This window comes from Clinocottus analis, unplaced genomic scaffold (assembly GCF_023055335.1).
Source record: "Clinocottus analis isolate CAN_PGR_092001 unplaced genomic scaffold, fCliAna1.0.p SCAF_10, whole genome shotgun sequence".
NCBI lineage: Eukaryota > Metazoa > Chordata > Actinopteri > Perciformes > Cottidae > Clinocottus > Clinocottus analis.
The window spans coordinates 17,457,271-17,479,824 of record NW_027175821.1 but is presented as its reverse complement, the minus strand read 5'-3'; positions in this window follow the sequence as shown (position 1 = coordinate 17,479,824).

Genomic DNA, 22,554 nt, shown 5'->3' with positions numbered 1-22,554 from the left:
TTTACTTCTGTTTCTCTGGTAGATTAGCGACTTAAACTACACGGACAGTCCGTCTAGCATTATGGAGGTATGTTTTGCCACAGGGCCCAGCGTGACCATTAACGTGCGCTGTGATTGGTCAGTGGTGCAGCGGCAGTAGGTGGCGGTGATGCACCTTTTGTTGGATTTTTGTTGGATGCCATTCGCATTCAAAAAGAAGCTCGAAGCTCAATCAAAGAAAACCCACGGCCCACCACTGCTTTTATGACTCATCACGTTCTTGACTATGTGTGTGCTCTGTCAAACCTATCAATGTACTCACATTTGCTTGATGTGTGAGATGATGAACTGCATGATGAGAAGCATATAATTACCGGGAAACAGAGCTTGTATTTTGTAGAGTTGCATTTTGCAAACTTCCTTGTCGCAGCTCTTAATGCACCTTTTTCTTTTCCTATGTTATCACAGACCTATGTATATGTACCAGAGCTAAAGTCATTGGACATCTATCATTTCAACTTGAACATATAATTATCCAGCAAATAATGGTAGAGTGCAGACAATGTACTGACAAATAAAGTGCTATCCATTTATCCGTTAGCCGTACTGGAGACTCTTGGGATGACAGTGGCGGTCTGGTCCACCACTTTAGCCCAGACGGAAACACCTCACAACTATCCGATGGATGGCTAATGAAATTTACCAGAGACTTCAATGGTCACCACAGGATGCATCAAAGGAAATTCAGTGTTCCCCTGACTTTTCCTCTCCTGCCATGAGATTACAATTTATGGTTTTGAGGAAACTGTCTCACAAAAATGTCATATTGCCGTGATATTCGGACATTGATGTTCTCCTCGGGAGCATTGTTGATTCCCAAACTTGTCATCGAACATCTACACCATGTCAAAATATTAATGTTTCAAAATGCTTTTTTGGCTAAATAACTTGGGTCAAACAAAACGCAGGACTTTACTGGTTTACTTTTGTCACGTCAGTCGATAGTCACGTGTCTCATTTGCCGCTTGCTCGTTAGATGAGTCATTACGGCCGTGAGTGATGTGACTCGCAGAAGTCACTGGACACGAGACTCATTTTCAACTGTCAATCAGAAAAGTCGTTAGTCGCTCGGTTGTTTATGCATCGTGAGTCAGGAAAGTTGACCTCCACCACGCTCTCAGCCTCAACACAATTAAGTGGTTCTGTTGCCCAAAGCTAAACTTCCTGTGAGGTAAACTGACGTCAGAGGGGTATAAGTTCAGACTCGTAGTTTGAAGCTTTTAGAGTCCCTGAATTAAGCGTCTGTGTTTGACGCGTTCGGAGTGAGAACGTGTTGGCTTTGAAAAACAAAATTTAAATTACCTTCAGAATCAGAGAGTTTCATTTTCTCGATGCCAAAATGTGTGCTTGCTGCAGTGAAGGCAGTGGAGTCGTGTTTGCATAAACACACACGTGTACAGCCATGCACTCACACCCGGGAGTTGTGGAACTTATCAACAGTGGTTCAACTTCATTCACCTTGGCCAGGTGTTTGTGCATAAATATTTTAAAAATAACCCGTGGCTGTTCTTATGAACATTGTAAACTAGAAGGAACAAGCCATGGAAAGCTGACATGTTTGAAGTTAACTTAAAAAAAAAAAAATCAATTTCAGAAAACCCACACAAAAGGTTTTACTTCAAACTATTAAAGTGCTTGCTAGAAACAGCAAGTAGCTTATTATTTATGGAAAGTCATTTATTACATTTGAATATTTATTCAGAATATAATTAAAACATTTTGTAGTGAAAGTGTGAACTCCTCAGGAAGTTGCTGCAGACTCATATCATCTAATAACTGTCATGTTGAAAGCATGACTTTGGGCTACATTGTCAGTGCCGAGCTGCCGACACTGAGAACGTTTTGACAATGAGACGTCTGTTTTTCACACCCTATTCGCCGGCTACAATCACATTGCAACTAATGAAATTAAAAATAAACTGCAGCTGTGCAAAGCAAAAAAAGATGTGCGAGCTGCGAACCGTGTTATGGAAAAATGTGGATGAACAGATTTTAACAATTGTAATTGTGTGGGGGCAGTGCGATGATCTGGGGTTGCTGCAGTTGCTCAGGTCGAGGTTCAGCAACGTCTCCACGTAGCTAGCTTAAAAACCTACATTATTTTCCCATAATTGGCACTGGACAGAGAAGTATGGCGGAGCTGGGCATGTCAGAACGCATCTAGTCTGTTTTGGTGGCTGTGTGATAGTGACGTCCACCCCAGTGCACCTCCAAAAAATCCACAGCTTTTCTCTGAGACAGGCAGCGTGTGAGGTGGTTGGCAGTTTGCCCTTCACTGATGAGTTGTCATCATCAGGTTTTGTGTGTGTCTGTGCACCTGGAATGCTGCACGTGGGCACACTTACAGCACCTGTTTGCGGCACATTTGGCTCAGATTGTGATGGCTTTTATTGCATGACAATGAGGATAGCCGTTGTTGAATAGCCTGGTATCTGTTTTTAAATCTGCATTATGTTTTGACGCTTTTAATGCTGTTATGTGACACACTTTGAATCGCCTTGTTGTTGAAATGTGCTATACAAATGAACTTGCCTTGCTTTGAGCGCTGTAGATAAGAACAATAGATATGGAACACAGGGGATTTAATAAAACACACAAAGAACAGTTGGAAGTGTGACTATGGGTGTGTCTACCACCAAACACTTGAGCACTTCGAGCACTGGCTTTCAGTGCTGAGGGCGCCACACTGACAAAACTAGCAGAATTTAGTGCACTGAAAGTACCCGCATGGCGCACTGCATGCGGTAAAAAAAAAAAAGCAGTGTAAAGCGATGGACACTGCTCGGCCTAAACGGGCGCTATCTTTGCTCCGTAGCGGAAGAGGAGGAGCCCTTTCGCCAGCTTTTTATTTCAATTTGCGTACGTCACTCCCGGCTTCATTTCGCAGGTGCCGCGAACAGATTTGCGTCCGTCACTTCCGCCAAGTGGTTGACGTAAGTGTTTCATCTGATACGGCGCTCATCAGCGACGGAGTGCACTACAGATGTTAGTGCACACTGTATTACACACTCCATGATTATTATTACCTTGTTGACAGACACAAAATGAAGCATTGTATTTAGTTTCGTAATATTTAGGTGAGAATACTAATTTGCCTCTCTCTCTCTCTCTCTCTCTCTCTCTCTCTCTCTCTCTCTCTCTCTCTCTCTCTCTCTCTCTCTCTCTCTCTACCACAAACACAATATGAAGTGTATGAAGCAGGCAACAATATTAAAGTTTCCCTGGTCTTTAATTGATCTGATAGCAGACACTGTCACTGTGTCTTCTGCTGCCATTTGTTGCTGCGTCACTATATGTCCAGTACTGTCTCCCGACCATTGGTAATTGATGGTGGCTTTCATCGCAAAGGATCGCATGTACATACCTTTGTAGTACTTATTCCAGATAGAAAAGCCTTCGGCCGGACTCTCGGGAAGTGGGACGTCTACTCAGATAACTGGCTTATGGGGTGAACTAATCGCGGTCTTTACGCAACTGGTCATTTTCACAGCAGACATTTTAACATGTCATAGCAGGGAAAGCACAGGCGTAACTACCAACATTAAAAATGATGGCTGTGCTAATTCCACGGCCTCGGCGCTGTGCGTGCTGTCTCAGTGGGACACACAAAGGAAACATAGCCGCCATTAATGTTATTTCCACCACCTGTGCTTTTCCCGCTCTATAACGAGTCAAAATGTCTGCTCTGTAAAAAACTGCAGCATGCAGGTGCTCAGCAGGTGCAGGTCCAGCCTGGATCTCATATGCCTCCTTTATTAAAGGACAAGAAAACAATTGGAGAATGATTTCCTTCAGCACCAGAAAGCACGTACATGGATGCAGATATGCTCTCTTGCTTTATCATATAGATAGCAAGTTAGCTAAACTTTAGATGTTTTTGGTCGACGGGGGATATTGTGTTGTCATCAGCGGCTGGCTCTAGTGTGTTATTGCACATTATGTTTGCATGCAGGTCATTAAATAACACTTTGTCCACTCATCCGTCTTTTACCTTGTCGGCAAGTATTTATTCAATGACAAAAAAATATCTTTGTTTCCATAGAACGCAATCTTAATCTTTTTTCAATTGTGAAAAAAAGTATATATTTTTAATCATAGTTTTTGTTGAAGAAATGTAAATTCAGAAGACCAATAATCTAGTTAAAACTGATGCGTGTGTTAATGTGAACAGTACATGTGTGTCGATGTGTGTTAATTCACTTTTTGTACGTTTCATATGTGGCATTACTCATATATCCAGACTAAAATAAAACTTTTTTTTTACAAAATCTCTCACATATCTCTATATGTATTTGACGGTTGGGTAAAATGTGTCATTTTCAGGGTTGTGCATACTGACAAAAGGGAAGTTGAGACTCTTAAACTGCCTCGATTGATGCATCTTGGCTAGATTTACTTTGGCTCAGTGGAACTTTTCTTAAAAATAAAACATGTAAATTATATAAAACCGGTATTATATAAAACCAGTATTATATAAAACCAGTATTATATAAGTCATAACACCTCAGTGTTATGTTACATTGTTCTTGTACATAACAGCTGATCGTTTATGAAGAAAAAGTGAAAACAAAACAGATGGATAGAAGTATTAAGGCCATTACACAGCAGTGGGCTGTGTATATATTATATATTTCATCATGCCATTAATTTGCACAACAATATTTTTCAAACTGTTGTTGTTTGTGAGTACATTCACGCAGACAGGAAATGTACACAGTAAAAAAGTGATTTTTAGAACAAAATGCCAGATTAGATTACTCCTTTCAACCTCGACAAAGCCGACACATACCAGACCCACTCACTCTGACCTTTCACAATAAAAGCCCTGTGAAGGTACAGTTTACTACAGGGAACTAACATTCACTCGGAGCATCTCGCTAAGCAGAAACTCCATGAGATAGCTAACAGTTGCTCAGGCTAGACAACAATGTACCTGCCAGGCGCTGCTCTGGGTCAACTGCATCCCGGTGGTGGGTCCTTTGGGTTTTTTAATCAACAATGCTGCGACAGTAGCAAATCTGCATCACTGCCGAAATGAATAGTTCTCATGTGAAATATCCACGGGAAAACGTATAATTTTTTCGTATCATATATTCGTCACCGTTGTGTGAACGCTTTGAAATCTGACATGCTGTTTTTGCTTCCTCAAACAACCCCGTCCCAGTGTGATGCGGCTTATGGAGATGCAGCAGTGGGAGAATAATCGACAAGCATCAAATTCAGGCGAGAGCTTTGCAACGGTGTAGAGAGGAAAAAAATCTCAAGGTTTTCAAACAAAAGAAGCCCAACAAGATAGAAAAGCGTAGACTTTGAAGCTGCTAGTGATTATTCTTTTGCATTTATTTGTATTCATCATGAGGTAAAAAGGTTTTCCAACAGCTGCTTGAATGACAAGTGAATCGATTGTGTGCATTTTTCTATCGTTCCCTCTGCTTGCATGGCAAAAGAGGAAATGTTTACAGTCACATGTAGAAGCACAGAGGTTGAAGCATGGGAATGGATTTTGTGAGCAGGGCTGTGTGTTCTCAAGGTGATCCTTCATGTTCCTTCTTGTCAAATCTGCTGAAGTTGCTGTTTGCTTTTCAAAGCCTTTTCAAATGGAGCTGAAGGTTTTTCCATGTTACGAAATCCAAGAAGTGAGACTGCATGAATCAGGCGTTTTCAGTTATATTCTTATGCAAATGCACATGTCCAATGACTAGTTTTTTTTTTAACTTTTGAAAAGAGAATAATATGTTAACGAAAGTTTGAACTTTCACCACAAACCAAGTCCAAGGCAAAATTTCATACTTTTAACAAATCCAAGAGCAGCAGGGGGTGTATCGTACTCTCTTTCAGCACACAGCATCGTTATCTAATTTAATACATGGCCCAAGGCTGGAAGCATGAAAGGTTGTTGTTACAAAAGAGAATCAACTTTGGGTTAGGGTACTATCAAATATAATCACTCCAAAATCACATCAGCAGGGCGTCTTGTCTTACTTCAATGAATCACCATAAATGTACTTTTGAACCAGCCTGCATGCATGCAAGTGTGCACACAGTGACTTCAAATAGTTTGTCCTAACTTCAATGAATCCAGTGTCGTTTCCGTGAACACGAACGGAAAATCTAATCTAATTTTGCATGAAACAACCACAATGAAATGTTTGATTTGAATCAGATCATTAAATAACGACAGCACAAATAACCATACAATGTATTAGCGGGAAAGAAACCAATTCATTGTTTACATTATTATAATATTAGTATAATATATAAAATAATACAATTACCGCAGCTGTTAAACCTTTTTTCGCAAGTTACATATGCATTGTCTTTTTCAAAATAAACTTCTATGTTCACAGGAAATGTACAGTTTACACTTATTGCTATATATGGACACACGGTCTCTTTTCAAAATAAACTTCCAATGTATGATTATTCTTAATTAGGCTTACACGAAGGTGGTAGTTAGGGTTAAAATAAGTATGTCTGTTACATAAAAACATTCGTAAAGTACGGAAGATCCATAATGAAACATATGAAAAATAAAATATTTTCATAAGGTAACGATAATTTCCAACAAAACACACTAATGTCAGAGGCTGTTGATAACATACTATCTCATTGTAAAATAAATATTTAAAAAAAATAAAAATAAAACTGCCTCGAATAAACAGAAAAAAAAGAAAAAAAAAGGCAATAATGTGTTTTTTTTCTTTCACTCTGCTTCTGGATGCCAGAACAAATCATCCACAGTCACTGTCCATCAGGCAGAGAGGGAGAGGGTGCAAGGTCAGTCAACAAAGAAAACATCCCCTGTTCTCTCTGCAGCGGGTGTTAGAGCCCCTTATGTGTGGAAACTCCCTTTGGATGTGTCCTCTGGCCTTCGTTTGAAGGAGACGTGACCTTCAGGCTGATGACTGAACACCACAGCTCTGAACTCACACACACACACACACACACACACACACACACACACACACACACACACACACACACACACACACATACTGGTACTACACAGTGATGAGATTTAAAAGAAACAAACAATATCAATTTAGTTGTGTGCGTCAATGATGCGTGCTGATTGTACGAGTTCATTTAAAAATGTCCATAGTGGGGAATCAATCTTTGGGAGCTAAAGAAAGAGTCATATCGGGGAAATCAGTGTCCACAGTGAACAAAACAAGTGCATGTATGTGCTGTTGTACTTTCCTTTGAGGAGTTTTAGCTTTCATAAGGACGAGTTTGAAAAGACAAGACATGTTGCCCAGTGCACAAATCTCCAAAAAGTAGTCAAATATTTAAAGGAATGCGCCACAAAAAAATCCATTCCTCAGATCTGAAACACTGTGCGTCTGAAGGCTTTACAAGTTGTCGCTTGCTTCGTGTCAGCAACTCATCTCAGAGTCACAGCAGTAACAATTAATTCCTGCAGCGACCCAGAGTTAAATATCATAAATAAAGCATCAACGCGTCACAATTCACTTCTCTGCTGTTGCTCTGAATGTTCACTGTGTTCTGAACTCTTTGGTTTACCAAGAATTTGAAAATGGGTTTCTTCCACAGGAGCTTCTGAGATGAGGCAACAGCGTGACATAGAAGTACTTTATTCAGCGACGTGGTTGACTTACTATTCATTTTGACATGTTTTTTTTTTGTTTACTTTCTGGAACTGCTGTTAACGACTTTTAACAGCCCCTTTGTAAATCAACAGGGGTGGTTATATAATAATAATAATTTATATTAACTAGAAAAACAGTATTTATTTAGGGTTCATTATGGACATAATTCCTCAGGGATAAGTAGCTAGTCTGTCATTGATATTTTATAGCTCAATGTAAAATATTAAAAGTAAAATGTGTGTTTAACAGCACCAATTGACCCTATGCTAAGTCCCGCCCTCAAACACAGACTGGCCAATCACAGCAAAGCATTGACCAGCTCTGTTCAGGTGCTCCAAAGACTCTCCTGCCATCATTACAGATTGTAATTTCAGTAAAGGCCTTTCATTATGAATTGGACATTTTGATGCACTTCATCACATCCATTGTTACAAAAGTAGCTGCAGTTTTGCACTGATAACTCAATTTGGTGTGTGACCTACGCTTTGGTGAGTGCAATATGAAAGCAAATTCTTTTCTTGTCAAAGTATCTGACAGATTTATTTGCATTTAGTATACATGTCACATTGTCTGTTTTAATTTGGAATTCATCATTTTGTAGGGATGAGGAGGATGAGGAGGCTGTCACGATGTGAAACCTCTTCACTGAGTCATCTGCACACTTTACCAGCTGTACGTCGCTCACACACTTGGTTAGTGTGTTAATATTTCATCTATATGCCCTTTACAGTTGTGTGTTTATTTTCTACCAGCTGTGCTAAAGTCATTTTATGTATACTGAATTTAGCTAGTGAAATAATTCTGAAGCTGAACTGGAGGAAATTGGGGCGACATCCCGGACAGCAGCATTTAATCTGGAGGGTTGACAGGCAGAGCAATCAACCTTCCGCATCATTCAGGATGATGGACGGCTAATTTTCTTTTTACATCTTAATGATTAATCCCCCTGCAGTGTTTATTTATATTTTTCTTAACAGCCATGCTGCATTCATGCTGATGTTGATGGTCTGACTAACAGTGGCGCTTATTCAAACGGCGTCTTTCTGCCCCACTTCGGCACCAGCATCAAAAATAGATGCTCTGGGAATCGGCGGCGGCAATCCAACCGGCTCACATGCTAAAACCGACTGAGGAGATACATTTGCTGCCACTCCAAAGTCACTGCCGAGTATTTTTCATTGGCAGAGGCACGAGCATGAAGGCAATTATACAGAGCCTGTGAGGTGAACACTTGGAGTGACCCTGGCTCACTTCTGAACAAGGTGTTTGTTTAGATTAAGCTCCCCTTCTCCTTAAGAATAGTTTTGACTGACACTCACAAAGGATGATTGCAAACCAACTGTTGGGATGTTGGAGTTGAGAAAAATAGAAGCTGTGTCTTAGCGAGTAAGTAGCTGTCGTATATTCCACAGTATGCTCACTGTAAAATAAATCACAGTACCCGTGGAATACTGTAGAATGTTTTACAGTAGTAATCCCAGTACCGTCATTGTATTACAGTAGTTATTGAACTACTGTACTTGTCATCACAGTAAGTGTACAGTTTACTGTCAAATCAATCACTGTATTCAGTCTAAGAATTACATGCTGTAGAAATGAAGATGCAGTTTTCAACAAAAAAGTTATTTATTTTAATATTTCAACAAGTTTTACATTTTGTTTTTAATTTTTTTGGCTATTTCTTGGTGTTCTTGAACATACAGTGTTTTAAATGTTCCTCTTTCTTCAAGTTACCATGACAATTTAAACATGTTTTGATTAAAGTAATTTGACAGTAAACAGTAAAATTCAAGCACTAAAAGCAATAAAATGTTCAGGTCAAGGGAGTGAAGTAAAAAAAACAATCTGAACTGGAAAAAGTGCATTTTTCAAACAGTAAAATATCCATAACTGACGTTGTTGCTACTAAATTTAACTGAATCCTCTCCCTGGACGGTCGTCCTCTCCATGAACTGGAGTCTCCTCCTGGACACGAGTCCTCTTCGCTGCAGTGGAAGGACAGAGAGACATTGCTTATCGATTCCCATTAGAAATACCACAACATGTTTCTACTACTGACAATGTCAGCCGATGTTGTGTTTTGTCTTCTGGGATCTTAAGAAGCTCGATGAGACTTGGAGCGCTCAGCAGGGCCTCAGCATCAGCCTGGGTGAAGGTTTCCTGCAACACAAAATAAACAGACAATCTTACCGTATTCATGAGGAGAGACGTGAACGAAACCCTCGCTTTGATGTTCCCGGTCAAATAAAGGTGGATTTAGGGGGAAAGTGAGAAAATAAGCATTGTTTAGTCCGGAAGGTGTGGTTCACGTGGGGCTAAAAGTGATCAGCAATTATATATGTTTAAACGCCTAGCATGGAAGATATCATAAAGTCTTGAGGTAATCAGATATAAAACACCATTTATGATTGATTAAAGGTGTAAATCGGTCAGATTATTCCCAAACACAGGAGGGTTAAGCGAGCAACAATGTATTAAACGTTTTACCAGCTGTTGCAGTCTGCCCTGACACGTACCTCAGAAAACATTGCGCTGTGTAAAAGACTTGCCTGTTGTGTAGTTGTGGTTCACCTCCATTGGTGCTCGGTATCGTTACCTGTCTCACGTGGTGCCGCACGGTAGCTAGCAAGAGAGAAAAGAGTCAAAACGTCTCCAAACGGAGCTAGCCTTAGCTAACGAGCACCAACAGATACACAACGACGGCGTCACACAAAAACAATTCCAGTTAATTTACAAGTTACATTAAATGCATGCCATTTATTAACTATATGAAGCCGAATGATTTATATCACAACTTAAAGTGCAAATACTATATTTTGGTAACGAACGTTAGCTCACTAGCTCAGGAAAGTGTTTCCATACTGGCCTCTTAAAGTCAGGTAGTGTTACATGGTAACTTTACACGAGTAGACCGTGCTGTCTGTAATTATGTACATTTGTGAAATGCCTGGCAAAAAGGAAATATGAAGGAATAATAATGAGTTTCGTTATCTTGCTGAAGTGGACTCTGGTCAGAAATGTTGTAGCTCTTGTTCCAAAACTGTGTCAAGAGAAGCAAGTGTCCATCGGCACAAAACGTTATAGTCTACTGTCATCGTTTGTGTAACGCAACAATTTAACAATATTAACAATATTGTTTCCCCCTTTGTCTGCGTGATAGTTAAAACTAACATCTGTGTTGAAAATAATGCTATAACGGATGATGGTGTATTGCTGAAAAGAGAGAAACCGCTCAAAATGCCTGTATTGTGATTTCCAGCAACATTTGTTACTGTGTTGTGTACTGTTTACTGCCTACACAAAACATTCAGATTGCTCATGATATTCACCCACATAGCAATTCAAGTTGCATTACTGTAACGGTCGACGGTTATATTAACATAATTCATGGGCCACAGGGTTTTACAGCTAACGTGTCTCTCTGTGCCACACTTGGAGTTGTAACCAAAAAAACACCTGTTTTTGTGTTACGTTTCAGAAGCCAGTTTCAGGACTTTAGCCCCTGAGCTCGCTTACGGCAACGTTCTGCTGCTCTCGGCACTCAAGCTCAACATGTTGTGCCTTCTGTTGAGAACCGTGGCGTTGTTCATCTGGAGTCCAACGTTAAGAAGCTCGAGAAGTCTCGTTTCTGACTTACTTCTAACAATCTTGAAAGAGTAATTCAAGTTTATTTGACCTCTCGTCTGGATTATTGTAATGTCGTGTTCACACGCCTCGAACAAAACATGATGACGACAACATGTTCTGACCCTGTTGTCTCATCAAAAACTGTATCTTGACTTATGTTTTAAATTAGGATCCTCTAGGCAGCCCCACGATATCAGTTGTGCATGCTTCAGGGATGTAGTTAGGTTGAGGAAAAGGTTGATGTTATCTTGTCTGACTACCGACTAACGATTAACGTGACAAAATGTCTCTTAGTCCCACATACGACATAAACAGCTATCTACTGGGTGAAAGTCGAGTACTTGTTTGCATATTAGAATTTTAAAAAAACTGCCATCTTTGCCATGAATCGTCTCTCGAGGCTCTTTTATACCGTTTAGCTTTTACCTAAATATTTGATCTGATCGTCATTAAGTTAGTTCTTTCTGTGTCGTATTGATTATTGTTCTGCTTTTGCTTGTCGTTTGTGAAGCATTTTGAAATGGTAGTTCAGAAAGGGGCTTGATAAATAGTTATTTTGTATTATATATTAGTATGCGTGACATGACAGTTGCCCAGAGTGAAGATTCGAAAGTAAAAAGGGTGTGAAGGAGTGTGAAGGGGACATGGCGGTGCCGCTGAAACTCGAGACTCGTCAGTGGCATTGTGGTCTGTTTCAATGTATTTTTGTTGCAAGTATCGGGAGATAAAGAAAATACCTCCCAGAGAGCGTGAAACGGCACATCCAGATGACTGAAAGGTTGAACGTTGTTATTCGGTATAATGCATTATATAGATGCGCTAAACTGCCTCAAACTCGAACATGTAATAGTATATTTGGCATTATGTTGGATGGGAAAATTTTGCCTGGAGTCAATTCTGAAAACAGATGCAACACCGTGACTTTTTAAATATTTAACCAAAACCTTTTATCTTATCAGCCCAAAACATGAAGCTCAGCCTCGGTTCTCAACCCGTCGACCTTAACCTCTCTCCCTTACACCTTCTGTCCTGGGAAGTTCCTGCAAAACATGTTTAAAATTTAACACGACATGGAACAGTGGAGTTGTGTACGCGCACATAGAAGTATCATGCCGTGTTGTTGCAGTATCTTAGAAAAAACTTGCTCCACTGTACTTGCTCAAACTGTACAAATGCTGAAACTGAACTCAGACAGTCGTGTTATCGAGACGTCAACTCTGTTAAATCCCTCTGTAACCCTCTTCCCATTGCCTATACGTGTAACCTAATTTCCTCTCTTTCACTGTGAAATGTTTTACAAATTTCCCATCCATCCATTTGATGCTGTGCGCATTGTGGAGATGATGTATGACTCAGAGTGGGACAGATGTCGTGCTGTCGTGTCTTACGAGACAATTGAATCCCACAGCAGACGGTTTGGAAACGCTGTTTGTAAACTCTGCTTTTATTTAGAATAGATTACAGTATCCCCTTCAACTTATCATGAGTTGTAAAGTGTTTCATTTACATTACACAGACAAATATCCTCTTGAAATCATTGTGCACATTAAAATATCCGTTAATTAGCCATGGTCAGGTTAGGAGGATTGCTAGTTTGAGGATGAAATTACATACATTCATAATAAATTGCTGCCATTGATGAACAAAATGATTATCCAAGTTTTAAAACAAGTGGGTGTAGTAATAGTCAACTCTGAGGGAGGAGAAGATGCCTCTGTACTTTTAATTGACAATTCCCATATTCAGTTATTAATGAACCCTCGGGACGAGTCAGGTATAGCAGACTGTAATGTGGGGATATTACAACTAAGATGCTACACAATTCTCTGCTGCCTTTTCACTGATAATTGTTGTACCTAGCAGAATACACTGTGTGTGGGAGTGTGATTAACCAGCTTGGCTTGAGAGCTGGCACACGGGCCGGTTTTCAGCTCCAATCTTTACAGTACAGCCTGGTTCCCAAATTGTACCTGCGGAAAGGCCACTTTAGATCGGTTACCCACAGAACCTTGTACCACAGCTTGCTTTGACTCTAAGCGACACACATCATCTCAAACAAGAGCAGTCAATAACGGAAGCACAATCTCTCGAGGCCATCAATTAAAACAAACCCAAACATCGTGACAACAGCTGGCCCATTTTAGGTTTAATGAAATAATACTTAGGGCGAAATGAATGCAAAGCGGATCACATTCATTGTCATTCTTCTGGTGCTTTACCACTTTAGTTCAGCTGATTAGAGCAGTGGTTCTCAACCTTTTTTTCAGTGTTGTAGCCCCTGTGAAATATTTCTTTCAGCCCCTATCCAGCACAAAGCATTTTGGGTTGAAACAAAACCCGTGATACATAGCGAGCGCCGTGCCATCAGTGTCTGATTTAAAATCTTATACATACAATTCAGTTCATGAACGTACACTTATATTTGATTGAATATGTATAAAATAACTATTTTTAAAGGTTTTTTTAATGGACGCTCACTTGAAATACATTTAAACTTCACGTACCTCGTGAAGTGCCTTCACGTCCCCCCATTTGAGAACCACTGGATTAGAGAAAGAAACAAGAAGTTGCTGGTAAAATGCATCCAAACAAACAAATTACTACAGGATACATTCAGCAGTTTATTATGACTGTGACTCAGTGGTAGAGCAGGGTCGTCCTTCAATCAGCGCATCGGGGGTTCGATCCCCGGCCCCGCTAGTCCATGTCCATGTGTCCTTGAGCAGGACCTGAGGTGTATGATTGGGTATGAATGATGAGATAGCTCCGATAAGCAGGTGGCCCCGTGCATGGTGGCCCCTGCCATCAGTGGCTACCATGTCGTCATGTGCTCAGTATGAACTTTTTCTATTGCATATTCGCACAAGAAACCTTTTTATTAAGCTATTTCAGTGAATTATGTTCTGTCATATCTGAAAAGGAGCCAGCAGGTAGTCATCCAGCTCCGATTGTATTTTTATACTCGTAAAAGATGTTATTAAACGCCTGCAATTACATAAATTGTAGTTACATGTGGCAATTAAAATGTGGGACTTTGTGCTTTCTTTCAGCACCGTCTAAGCTTTCAAGTCCTCTGTTATGTGTATGTGTGAATGCTGAAACATACTTCCCCCGACTGCATGGGGTTGAACCCGTCATCCTCCCGTTCGAGCCTGCCTCCCACAGGAGTTGAATGAACCAGGCAGCTGGCTTGACGTGCAGGTCTGCACGGCATGCTAAGATCTGGAAGGCTTTCGTATTGGCTCACATGCCTGCAATCATCTTTCCCATAACAAGCTTCTCTATGTAGGCTCTCGGAGGCATTCATGGGCATCTTCAGAGAAGCATACATACAGAGTGACAGAAATACAGCAGACCCCACATAGGAAAGTATGTTGGTTAAAAATATCACCCAGCAAAGAAACAAAAGGCCTGTCTAAAGATGAATGATACAAAGTGCCCCAAAGTGACTTGCTCAAAAACTTAATGTGAAAAGATGGGAGTCATTAATTCTGACTAACTGGAAATTTCATTTAAAAGTAAGAGTCTCAACCCTTTATGAAATCTTTCAATGTAATTGCATAAGAATCAAAACTGTCCTTGGGCAAATACTGCGTATTGACAGAGGACAATTACCTTATGTGGTAGAGCTCTTTATGAGCCGTGCTTTAAAGGATTCATCCCTCCTCCTCCCCGCAACTCTTTATTTTTTTTATTTTTGTATCATAAATGCTTCCTTTGTATTCTTCGGATCGGATGGTCTTGGAGTTAAAGTCTACGGCTGAACATGTTCTCTCTTTCTGGAAAGATGTGTGCCTCTGGCCTCCTTCCCACCTCCTGCAGGAGTGCTGAGAGATGCACGGGGAGAGCCAGGTGAGACAGGAGAGCCATCTGGAGGAGCCGCTCGGTTCCATAACGCGAGGACTCTGCTGGACATTAATGACGGCATTGTCTGGAGCTTTAATGAGCCCCCGGGTCCGGCTGCTTTGGCACCGGTGCTCTTGTAGGGGTAAACAGTTGGAAATATGGGCATAAACATACTTTGAGAAGAAACTTCACAGACAGAAAGAAAACTAAACTTGTGTTGTTGAGCCGCGAGTGCTTTCCACACTAAACGTATGGTCAACAAGCGGTGAACTGCTCATTATCCACAACCACAACGCGCACCATTATTCCTGGGAGAGATACAAAGCAGCGTCACACTGAGTCGCACTGTTGGTTGGTGGCGATGTGGATTTCATAACCATGCAGTGGACTCTCTATTAACAGCAGCTAACGGCATAAAACCCTGTTGTAAAGAGTTCTCTGGTGTGTGTGGCGGAGATACAAATGTAGTATTTCCTGCGCTCTCTCATGGAGCTTTTATCTCGCAAAAGTTATGCTATGGTGTTAAAGCCTTCTTTTGATTTCCTTTTTTTTTTTAAAGAAAAGAAAAAGACAAAAAGAAAAGTCTCTTTAGTGAATTGTAAAAGTTTTCTTGCGATGCTCCCACGAAACCTTTCCTCCGAATTTCTTCGGGGAAAGTGGTCGTCTTAGACCCCGCTGTTGCTATGCAACCGCAAAAAACCCAGTTGAAACGTTGCACCTTTGCTCAAGTTTGAATCCTATATATTACTTCTTCTTTTTTAAAGTTCCAGCTCCCATTGCGTTGAGTTTTTAAATGCGCTCAGCATTGTTAGGAAGCTGTGAGGGAGAATTATTTTAACCGGAAAAAATAAATGCATTAGTGCGGGGAGAGGCCCCCAGCTGGCGTGCAGACGTGTCTTTGGAAGATTGTCTTTGTGAAAACAGCAAAAATGTTTCTGTCGCTCCGCTTTCTTTGTTCTAAAGACCTGAAGGAGCCACAAAGGACGCTGACACCAGATTCATCAGTTATCCCTAACCACCTGCAGAGAGAGCAGTCGTCGTAAATATTTGTTGATGGATCTCGTTGGACAGTGTGTTTAGTTGAAGTCATTGGAAGCTGGGTGACAAAATGATAATTTGCATAAGAAGACCCCCATGGTCTCAACTCTTGTACATCAGACACTTTGAAACATTTGTCTTTTGATATTTGGAGGTATTTGGTAGCAAGAAATGTTTTCCTGACTGAATAATGCAACACCTTGATTCCCCATAGTGAGTCTGCCATCCATGGCATGTGTGGAGCTTTGGTTTCGTTGTGAGTGTCATTTAATAAGGTTTTTGGTTAAGTTTTGGGGGTCTAATCCCATTTCTTGCTGGAAAGCAAGAAAACCTTTTAGTTTCACTCCTGTGTTGACTGTGAGCGGAAATGTACACTGTGGATTAGAATGGGGGATAGCAATGTGCAAAACAATAACTCTTTATCCCTCATTTACATGACAATAACAAACTATGTTAGATTTAGCTGCAGTTCAAATCATTTGGCTTTATTCCGCAACTGAAATCTGTACTGACTCTAAGTGGAAAATCATTGTGTTAATATAGCAATGCAACAAACCATTCATCATACAGCACAATGCTTTGTAGGATGCACCTATTGTCCTTTTTTTGTGTTGTCCTACAAATGTCTAGCAACACAAGTTAAGGGGTGTTTAGGCAGCAAAACTACTTGGTTAGATTGAGGAAATGATACTGGTTTGGGTTTTTTTTAAAAAAGAGTTTAAAATGATTAGTTAGAAAAACCAAAAGAACCAAAAGAAAAAACTACTTGGGTTTGTTTGGGAAAAGATTGTAGTTTGGGTTAAAATAATTACGGCAAACGTGGCGCACAAATTCTGTGGATTACACACTCATTAATTAGACATGCATTACCTTTCGTAGGTATAGCTACGAGCAGCATCGACACATACGTGGCGTCTTGAATGCTCGATGAAATAGTGAATAAAAGGTGCTCCAACATCCACCTCAGGTCTAAAGTTCAAACCAAAATCTACATCAAATCCCTATACATCCAAAGTACACTTAAACAGGGATTTGTTGACTCCTCTCAGGACTGTGTGGGTGTAGACTATGACTGATTGATTTTTACATGACTCCCCTGTCAGTTTTGTTGAACCTGAGCAAAGGTTATAAACAACAGCCCGATGTGGGTTTTCAGGGCCTTGAGCTGTTGAATACCGCCTTACCTATTGAACATTTATGTCCCATTTATATTTATGTTCAGCAATGTTTGTCCCTCGATGGCACCAATTTTTCCAAAATCAAGAAGGAGCAGGTTTTGCCTCAAAGCTCCCTACTGCAACTTGGACATCTGGCAGTGGAAAAAAAAGAAGCTTTGCCTGTTGAGGATACAGGTGAGGTCTGTCTCCTTTCTCGAGTCAGGAAAGGGTTCGACCCTCGTAGGGTAGCCTTTGATGGGCTCTCTCAGACTCCTCATCTTTCAGTCGACTGAGCTGAGGTTGGAGGAAATTATTGAGTGTCAGACTAAAATGGCAGCCTTAGTGCCCGGCAACACTAGTAAAATTCATTCATGCAATGGTGCAGAATAGTTGTGCTGAAAGATTGGCGAAATGGCGACTCGTTCTCTCTGTCACTAACCTGCCAGACAGTGAATACACTCTTCCCAGGGTGCCTATTCATACCATTCACTCCTGTCACAACTGACTGCAAAGCTTACATCTCTTTTGTGGAGCAGTTTATATTCTGGCACAGCATGGTTTTGTGAAATGGGATGGTATGACACAGCTAATATGATAGCTTCTTCCATGTTGGACTCTTTGTGTCTGTTTGTCCCCGTAAAGTTCAGCACTGTCAAAACATCAGTGTCATTGGACACTAAAGTTCACTCAAGTTGAGCTCGATTTGAAAGCGGAAGCACAGCGCACATGGATTTTGCTGCAGTTGATCTCAGCGATTCCATTTGAAAGAATTGATTTTGGAAATGTTCTGGACCAAACGTTGGCGTGAACCCTTAGGATGTCTCAGTCCTTTGCTATCAACTGCAGAAGAACAATGTGTGCTGCACAAATCAGCATCGGCACAGCAGCTGGAATTTGGGACCCTTTGCTTCAATCAAAACCTGCAATGAGGAACTGTGTGCGAGTAATTCTCTGTGAAAGTGACTTCCTCGTCTTTCGCCACTCCATGCTTCAGAGAGAAAGGTAAATCAAGCGACTCCTTCTGTCTGCACTCCCCCACAACGTGGACCCCTTTCACCAAGACCTCGGTGGGAGGAAGTCAACAGGTGTGCCCACAGAGCTTTACACTCCTAATCCCACTGCGTACCCACTTTTCACAGCGTCACTTGATGTGGTTGGATGTATTTGCTTCTCTCCATCAAGACAGGACACCTGCGAAGGGGGCACGCACTCGCCATTGTGCTGTCATACATCTCCGTTATGGGTCGTGTCTCCAACCATGCTGAGATGGGGGGTTTCCCATTACTGAGATTCCTCCCAGTTAGGTACACTCATGGTTATGTCCCCTGTACACTTCGTGGCTGCCGAGAAATCGGGGAGCGTCGTACTTGCGGAACCTTGGTGTTGAATCGATCACGCATGAGTAGCTCGCACACTGAAACCTGAAGGGAAGTGTGCTCGACTGTGCAAGGCTGAAGGAAAAACAGATGAAAAGCAGGTGTTCTGAGGGACTTACATGATGGAATATATTCCTCAGCTTTTTATCAACTTCCAATAATTGTTACATTCTTCGGTCTTTAACTGCTTGAATGGATGTCCTTGTAACTACCTAAGTTATACATGCAATTTTTCACGGGAAATATCTGCCTTCTCTTTCACACTCAGGCGGAAACTTATCACTTATTACTTAACTTATTACTTCCCTGACAGCAGGGGCCTGTAGCTGATGACGCTCCATTGCCTAATAACCTCTTTTGCCCAGACGGGCCGAGCCCTCGCAAATCATTGTGTAATCTGGTCCGGCTCAGATCGCATTCTTTATGGCCTTCGCCTTTGGTTACAAGGGAAATCCATCAGAGGGTAAAGCATGTACATATTAAAATTGAAAGGGAATGCAACCACCTGATTGGGCAGTCCGGGCATGCTTCTGAGCAGGGTTTTCTTATTGATGTCTCTTAGTGAGCGATGCACAACTCATTAACTGCAGCGATATCCAGGAAACTTTTTTTTCAAAGACAACTAATCTGTTCCTCACTTCGGGTTAAATTATCCCGATTAACAAAATTCACTCTGTGCAAAACATTAAACAGATGTTTAAGTAGATGTCTTTTTAAAAAACAAGGTATTCCTTAGCCAAAAACATTGATTGAAAAAAATAATAAATCTGTTTCCGCTCCATTATTTTGGCACACACTGGCAGTTCCACACACTGGCAGTTCCACACACTGGCAGCATCTTAAATTAACCCGTCTATCAAATGTAGTTTTTCGCCACGCTCAGGAATAATTTCTCCCAGCAGGCCAAGGTGAAAGGTCTCATTATGTCATTACTTTCTCAAAAGCCTTCATATGTGCAGCAATATAAATCTAACAGGCTTAATAAGGGGAACTGAGGACCACACAGTCTGGGAACTGACAGTCCAATGTACAGTCTCAAAGCTTTCGGTGCTGAAAACCATAATTAATTGGAAATAATTATTGCTTTCACAGAATGAATAACATTAGGAAATGGTTTCACAAGCGTCTGAATGACTTGACGAGAGCTTGGTTCAACTCGCCTTTGAACACTTTTTCGATGATTGTTTTGCGGATAAGAGAAAACTTTATTTAAACTTTATCCAGTTCTTCATTCATGTGCATGAACACTGATGGACACTTTGCCATCACCTTCCATGCAAGGTGATTTTTACTTTGATAAAACAATACATATACCAAGTTTGTATCATTTCTCATGGTTTAGCTTTCCTCTGTTAGATTGCTAATATCTGACGATTTAAGGAAAAACATTTGTATTAGATCTCTTATCTGTGAATTGTGGTTTACTTATGCTGTCTTCTCCGAGATTGTCAGGATATTATTTATTTTCTTTGACCTTCTTTTAACCAGGTAAAATCAGTTTAAAATCTATTTTCATTCATAATGAGATTATTGTAAATGAGAATATTGAGCAGCACAAGATGCATATCTACTGAAAAGTTAACAGCTGACAGGTCAAAGACAAGCAACAGAAAACACCATCGACAACTAGAATTATGTAAAAAAAAAAAAAGTTATTTAAAAAATGGATCGCTTCTGAGAGTGTGCAGCTATAGAAATACAAACGGGTCAAACTAGTTTACGCGAGCTCGTGAAGACAAAAAACAACAACACCTAAAGCAACATGAGCTACAACAACAACTCAGGAAATGTATGCGTGACATATCCCAAGAGGCTCGGTACACAAACAACATGCTGAACCTTCACTCTCAAGTCAGCACATGCATGTAATTGCATAGTGTTGACGTGTACCGATGCCTTGCTTAAAAGCTAATTAGTGACAGGCAGACATCAGCCCCTGCATGTGTTAGTCAACAAAAAGTGAAATGGAAATTAGACGTTTGTGCTCCCTCGAGAAGGTAAAAAAATATTGTTTAAATCAATTCAGCGGCCTTCAAATGTTTTGACCGGCCATCATCTCCAACCCAGTCCCACTGCGCCGACCGTCAGGGTCATTGCATCAATTGCCAATCAACACAAAAAAATGCAGACCGTAAACATCACTTGCCCAGACGCTCTCAGTCCTCTATACACTTACTCTGGTTGATAGCTCAGCCCTCACTGTGGGTCAGGAGGAAATTAGTGACGGCAACTATCGTATGAATTGTGCTTGTGAGGTCCTAATATTTAGTTTAGACTGAACTTTGGCCTTATCCTTTAGATCGATGATGCTTTATTTAAACTCACGTTTTGTTCATGATTTCCAAAGATCTTGTTTTTATTGATTTTAACTTAACATGAACCAAGAATTTGGTAGCACACAAACCACAAAGCTGGAGGAACAAATCTGTGCCATCCGACTACGGCATGTTTTCTCCTGTTTTGTGGCGAGAAAGGGAAGTCAGTATTGTTTTTCATTTTTGTTGATTTACGTTGTGTACGAGCTAGTGTGTGTGTGTGTGTGTGTGTGTGAGTGTGTGGGTGGAAGGAAGGGAGAGGGGGGGTTGTTTGTTGTTTTGGCCTTTGAGACCCTGAGGCCTTTTGCTTCCATTTTCAGTTGATTTACCTTTTTGTTCTCTGATAAAGCTGTCAATAAATATTATGTATTGCTTCTTAAATACCTCAGCCGCCTTGCTGTTTCCCCTCCTTCTTCCACCTTTGCAAATGCTATTTTCCTTTTACATGTGTGTTAGGCCTGTGTACCCCGAGGCACCTTAGACAGGCCGTAACATCGGGTAATATAAAGAAATTCAAGAAGTGTTAAACTCCCATGGAAAGTGTGAACTACAGAATCTTTGTGTAATGGTGGTGCACAATAACCTAGAGACTATATCCTGGTGCATTAATGTTATCTGACTGGTCTTAAAGTAAGAAAAGAAGATCACCAAAGTCATGGGGAATAACCCTAACCCTCAAGGGAAACCAAATCTCATAAATCCATCCAATAGTTGCTAAGATTGTCTGGATCAAAGTGCTTGACCGACTCACCAAATGTTGATTAAACACAAATCCAGTCAGTCTGCTGGTGGTGTTGTATGCTCACATGACACATGAGACATGGAAGAGGGAGGTGAATGATGACGCTCTCTGATTTCTGCCTACGAAGTCTCTTGGTCGTGGATCAGTGCGGTGAATTTAAAGGGAAACACAAACAGGACTTTTGCTCATCGATATCAGCAAGGCTTACATGTTTTGTACGTGGTGTTAGTGTACTCCCCACACCGGGGGTTTTGACTCAAATTAAATAGGCACTGTTCAGCTCTCGGTGAAGAAACCAAGCAGATCTGTCAGCAGGATCACGTGGCTCTTGTTAGATGACACTCTACGGATTTACACGCTGCACAACACAAAACTAATTTTGTAGAGTCCAAAAAAGGAGAGATACCACAAAAACAACCTGAATAGTTTGTAGTCATCGTCCCGCAGCAACAACAGATTGCTTGGTATCACCTGCGCTTAAATGACATTCAACGCCTTATTGACATTCAAATACGATTAGAGACTCTGTGGAAGAGAATGTCTTTTTCTCGTAAATGCAATGGCAGACACTTTTCAGCAGTTGTCCTTGGAGAAGGTCTGCTTACGTACGCACACATGGGTGAAGAGTAGGTGTCCTTGTTGTAACAGGATTGGATAAGCAACCTTTTGAGGACTTGCTGGATTTCATCGCCAATGTGCCGAACATCTCCACAAAGGGAGAATGTATCCGTCAATGCCATGCTGGTCATACAACTCTGCAAACAAAAGAGGCATTCTCGTCCCGCACGTGGAAATGAGAGAGAG